This window comes from Scyliorhinus canicula, chromosome 6 (genome assembly GCF_902713615.1).
Source record: "Scyliorhinus canicula chromosome 6, sScyCan1.1, whole genome shotgun sequence".
NCBI lineage: Eukaryota > Metazoa > Chordata > Chondrichthyes > Carcharhiniformes > Scyliorhinidae > Scyliorhinus > Scyliorhinus canicula.
In genome coordinates, this window is record NC_052151.1 from 203,544,803 (window position 1) to 203,551,083 (window position 6,281).

General features: G+C 49.3%; 1 pseudogene; it reads right to left on the reverse strand.

Annotated features, from left to right (window-relative positions):
* Nucleotides 1-4,064, reverse strand: part of LOC119967988 — a 44,085-nt pseudogene extending 40,021 nt beyond the window's left edge.
* Nucleotides 4,065-6,281: the final 2,217 nt, after the last annotated feature.

Below are 6,281 nucleotides of genomic sequence, written 5' to 3' on the forward strand. Positions count from 1 at the left end.
TCTCACATTGTGCCCCAAGTAACGGCTTTCGCAATCTCATCACTGTCTGAGCTGCCTATGATTAGTAGAACCCCTGTGCTCCCTGCCCCTGGTCAATCTTGTCACCTCTTATTCAAAATGAGAGCGGTAGTGGGGCAAACAAATGGGTTGAGCCGCGAGGGTCCCAGTGTTGAACAAATTTTATTCCCCAGTTACTGTCTAAGCTTACAGTGAGATAATAGCTATAGTCGCAAATGTGGATTCACCGCAGGAAAACTGAGGAGCATAATTTCCCTGGGAGAAAACAGCTTTCAATGGGAAGAAAGAATCAACACAGAAATACGAACAATCAATTCAGAAACTACATTCACTCTACCTCAATCACACCAGGTCCACTGACATTGTGCATGTCCTGTCTTTGTTAACTCACTGGTTATCGCAGAATAAAACAGACTGATCATCAGAGTTGATCCTATTTGTTATAACCTGCCTGCTTACCACTGTCTGGGGACTAATGACCATCCCACAATCCTATGTGAGTATGAGCTTCCCCAATGATGGGGGCGGAGAAATCGTTAGCAGACTCCCTGCATAAATAGAGCTGGCCAGTTTGGAACCAGCAGAGAGAGAGGACTGAGTAACAAGGGAAGTTGCTGCTGTTGTATATATATATTAACACTGCAATGAAGTTACTGTGAAAATCCCCTAGTCGCCACATTCCGGCGCCTGTTCGGGTACACTGAGGGAGAATTCAGAATGATTTTCGGGACTTGTGGGACGAAACCATAGCACCTGGACGAAACCCACGTAGACACAGTGAATACGTCCAGACTCTGCACAGATAGTGACCCAAGCCGGAATCGAACCTGGGCCACTGGCAATAAATACTAGCAGGGGTAGGCTATTTGGTCCATTGAGCCCACTCCCCGATTCAATCAGACAATTGTGGTCTTAACTCCATTTTCCTACCTCCTTTCTATAACTCTCGATTCCGTTACCAAAAATCTATCTGACTCAGCCTTGTAAATATTTACTGACACAGCTTCCAATGCTCTTTGGAGAAGTGAATTCCACGTACTTAAGGCCCTCGGAAAGAAGAAATTCCCCCTCATCTCAGTTCTCAATGACAGACCCTTACTTTGAAACTCTGCTCCGTTCTGGTTTTCCCACAAGGGGAAACATCCTCCCAGCAATCACCATAACCAATTGTCTCAAATCTTATGTTTCAATAACAAAGAACAAAGAAAAGTACAACACAGGAACAGGCCCTTCGGCCCACCAAGCCTGCTCCGACCACACTGCCCGTCTAAACTAAAATCTTCTACACTTCCGGGGTCCGCATCCCTCTATTCCCATCCTGTACATGTATTTGTCAAGATGCCCCTTAAATGTCACTATCGTCCCTGCTTCCACCACCTCCTCCGGCAGCGAGTTCCAGGCACCCACTACCCTCCTAGTAAAAATTGTGCCTCGTACATCCCCCCTCAACCTTGCCTCTTGCACCTTAAACCTATGCTCCCTCGTAATTGACCCTCTGCGCTGGGAAAAAGTCTCTGACTATCCACCCTTTCTATGCCCCCATAATTTTGTAGACCTCTTTCAGGTCGCCCCTCAAATTCGGTCCTTCCAGTGAGAACAAACCGAGTTTATTCAACCTCTCAATAAGCTCACCTCTTATTCTTCTAAAGTCCTCAGTATAGGTCCAACCTGCTGAAACTTTGCTCTTTAAACAACCTCACAGGGATCATCCTGGTGAACCTTCTGTGAACTGATGAAATTTCACCACCAATCAGTGCTAATCCAACGGCTCACGCTGAGGATTAGGGAAGAGTTTTTGTCAGGATGAACCGAAAGCAAATTCAGTTGTATGGACCAGTACTAAACTAAGAATTTATTCAAACTGAATGTGACATTTACTGAGGTTTGTTTCAAGAATCAAACTCACTTTGACCATCTGCCATTAGTTCCCTACTCTATTCCAAGCTGACATTTTTAAGTGTATTATCTCACATTGTGCCCCAAGTAACGGCTTTCGCAATCTCATCACTGTCTGAGCTGCCTATGATTAGTAGAACCCCTGTGCTCCCTGCCCCTGGTTAATCTTGTCACCTCTTATTCAAAATGAGAGCGGTAGTGGCGCAAACAAATGGGTTGAGCCGCGAGGGTCCCAGTGTTGAACAAACTTTTTTCCCCAGTTACTGTCTGAGCTAACAGTGCGATAATAGCTATAGCCGCAAAGGGTGGATTTACCGCAGGAAAGCTGAGGAGCATAATTTCCCTGCGAGAAAACAGCTTTCAATGGGAAGAAAGAATCAACACAGAAATACTAACAATCAATTCAGAAACTACATTCACTTTACCTCAATCACACCGTGTCCACTGACATTGTGCATTTCCTGTCTTTGTTAACTCACTAGTTATCGCAGAATAAAACAGAATGATCATCAGAGTTGATCCTATATATGACATTTGTGTCCAGAGCTTTACGCTCTGGTAAAAGGTGTTCCGAGATTGTTTTGTCTCAAGAATTTCTAGTCATTAGAAAATGGATACCAGTCGAACCAGATTGACAAGTCTTCAGCTGGAAACAGAACCCAGGCTCTTATTTCCTGTTTAGTAAATGCAGTAGGATACCCACAATGTTGAACAATATTTCTATCTGGAACATTATGAAAAGTCACAATGATCATCTGATGTTTCAACTGTTATAATAATCTTTATTGGTGTCACAAGTAGGCTTACATTAACACTGCAATGAAGTTACTGTGGAAATTTCTCAGTCACCACACTCGGGCGCCTGTTCAGGTACAGTGAGGGAGAATTCCGAATGTCCAATTCACCTTGTGGGAGGAAACTGGAGCACCCGGAGGAAACCCACGCAGACAAGATGAAAACGGGCAGACTCCGCACAGACAGTGACCCAAGCTGGAAATCGAACCCGGGTCCCTGGTGCAACAGTGCTAACCACTGTGCTAACGTGCCGCCTGCCTAGTATCTTTGGTTGCCAAATTGAACAATGGAACAGTCGTTCGCAGGCACCAAGGTCATATTTGTCTGCACCATGAATCAGAGACAGCAAATGTTCCAGATAACACAATAGAAGGAAACGTGGCTTTGGAAATTCAACAAGAAATGGCTCTTGTTAGCCAAATACTTTCATTACCTGAGTAATGGGTGGAGTAGGGAATTGCAGACTGTGCAGCTAAACATTGTGGGTCGTGATCGTCAGAACTTCATGAACTTGGTTTCCTGTCATTTCAAGAATGAAATCTCCCCCGACAGATGCAGAATGTGTTGTGGTAAAACCCACATTGAGGAAGGTCCAAGGCCCAGCCCTGTCTGACCTGGGAATGCTCTTCTGCTTCTCACTCCTTTCCCCTTAAAAATGAAATGGGATGATGTAGAGCAGGAGTGGTCTGATTCTGGGACCCTCACTGTTGAACAAATCACCCTTCATCACTGTCCCGACCCAATAATTGGATATAATCACATGGTTCTTTGTTGGAATGTGAATTATTCAACAACCCATGTAACACAATCTCACTGCAAAAAAGCTTTAAAATAAAGAAATACACAAAATACAGGCTCAGACATAGGGGCAGCACGGTAGCATAGTGGTTAGCATCAATGCTTCACAGCTCCAGGGTCCCAAGTTCGGTTCCCGGCTGAGTCACTGTCTGTGCGGAGTCTGCACGTCATCCCCGTGTGTGCGTGGGTTTCCTCCGGGTGCTCCGGTTTCCGCCCACAGTCCAAAGATGTGCGGGTTAGATGGATTGGCCATGCTAAATTGCCCGTAGTGTTCTAAAAAGTAAGGTTAAGGGGGAGTTGTTGGGTTACGGGTATAGGGTGGATACGTGAGTTTGAGTAGGGTGATCATTGCTCGGCACAACATCGAGGGCCGAAGGGCCTGTTCTATGCTGTACTGTTCTAAATCTAAATATCTTACCTTGACCTGCAGATTCCCTGTTTCCGTGTGGAGTCTGCCAGTTCTGTCTTTCTGGACTCATCGACACCAATCCTAGGGTTGTTCCTTTCAGCAAATCACAGTTTAGTAATTGGAGCTGATCTTTGTAATTTGAGAGTTGTGCTACACCACAATGTGTTGAATGCCTTCCGGCTGTGCTGAAATGACTGACCCCACCATGTGACAGGCCCATGCTATTTAAAGATACATCATCAAACCGGTTCAACAACTCTTTCAGCTAGTCAATTACAGTTTGTCACTCAGTGAATTCAATAGGAGTCAAGTCTCTGGAAATGAATTACTGGGTTTCTGTCAGAGGCCGTATTACACACCACCACCGATTTTCTCAGACAAAAGAAAATTACGGCGAATTATGTAATTTGAATCGAAAACAGAAAAGACTGCGGGCAACCTTCTCCATCAATCGACGCCAGAGTCGCAAAACACGATTGTGCGGAGAATCAGTCTGAACGTTGGAATCGTGGAGGGCGCCGGGTTGGTGCCAAATCGCAATTCTTCCTCACCTCGACAGCGGCGTCAATACGTTCCACTACGCACGGACAGTAAATGTCGTTTGCATAGCATTAGCAGGCCTGACCCGGTATTCGCCCGGATACTTCACAGGGAGAAATTCCTGATGGAGAGGTTCACTTGTGCTTTTAAAAATCGGGAAACAAGTGCCATGGCTGATGAGGGAGAGAGAGGAGGTACGATACGCGGAGGCACGACCGTGGGCTGTCGGGGCTTTGGGGGTGGGGGGCTTCTGCCAGGTCAGTAGGAGGTTATGGGGGTAACTGAGGGATGGGCGGTGGGGCAGGGGTGACCCCCCACAGGACCGGAGTGTAAAGGCACAGAAGCTATTGCCATGGCTTTTAAGGCAGCCATCTTGCTGCACACCCCACTAACCATTCACTGTGGCCCCTGGTATGCAGAGTGTCAATGACTGTATGGGTGCTATCACCTCACCAACCCCCACCATTTCCTCACCTGAGCCTCCACCCTCCATCACCCTCCCCCACCCCAGCCGCCACCCTCAACCCCCTTCACCCCAGCCGCCACCCTCAACCCACCACACATCCCGCCCCCATGATCCACCCCCCCGCACCACAGTCCCCACCCTCCACCCACACCAGCCCCCACCTTCCACTGCGACCCCGCCCACCATATCACCACCCCTCCCAAGCAGCCGCCACCCGCCAACAGATCATCACATAACCTACCCAAGGGCAACGACCACAGTAGCCTTTATCATGGCACACTCGATCGTTCCTGACCTCTTTGAGGCACCTCCCCCCACCTACGAGCTGGGCCCTGGGTAACAGGGGTTGTCCACAATGGTCGTGGCTAGTGATGCCAATCCAGAGGCCACAGACCAATGCGGAGACCCTCTACAATAATGCCAATGGGGCCCGAGCAGGCATGGGAGGCTGCACAACGTGTGCGCCTGGGAGGACATGCACAGGATGCTCGTATCGCCCCCAGGTGCTCAAACTACGGGGACTGACCAGCTGTACGGACATCCCATCCCAACCTCAACACCCCCCACTGCCCCAAGCCCGGCCACCCCTCTCGTGAACACCCTGCCTGTGCCACCCACAGCCCACCTTGCAACTCCCTCCATGTTCCCTATCTGCCTCAGTATGAGGTGCAGGCCCTGGGTTGGCCGTAACAGCGGGTCTGGCCCATGAGATGGAGGGTGATGGCAAGCTGCTCTGGGATAATCTCTGGTGTTCAGCAACGTCTGTCTCCTGCCCACGGTAACACTTTCCACTGTCGACATGGGTGATCCCTGCAAGCGAGCTGACCATTCCATCACACAGTCCCATCGAATCCCTGGGGTGGCGGAGGTGGGAACGGTGGAGGTGGGAACGGTGGAGGTGGGGGATGGTAGTGGGAAACCGGAGCGGTGAGCACTGGCTGAACTGCGCCCTGGGCCAAGCCCACCCATAATATCTGCTCATTCTCCCTCTCCACGCCGCTGAGGCCAGTCCATCCCTCACACCCTTCTGATAGAGCACTGAGGCAGGTTGTAACATTGTGCACAGGTGTATAATGTGAACAGATATATACAGGTTTGTACCCTAGCTCTGAATGCCACACTGTGCCCTGCACCCATACCAAAGTTACTGGGGGTGGCTTCTCCAATAACAGGGCTATGACCCCACGCCAGCGTCAAAACGTGGGTGTTTCACTCTGGACTTGCCCAATTTGCAGGGGGCTAGCAGGGCCCCGCAGTGCTTACCGCAGCTCTGGCTGCAGATATGGGGCCCTGTACATTTGGTCGGGGGTCTACACATGCGCACGGTGGCAGCCGCTCCGTGGGACATGGCAGACTCAC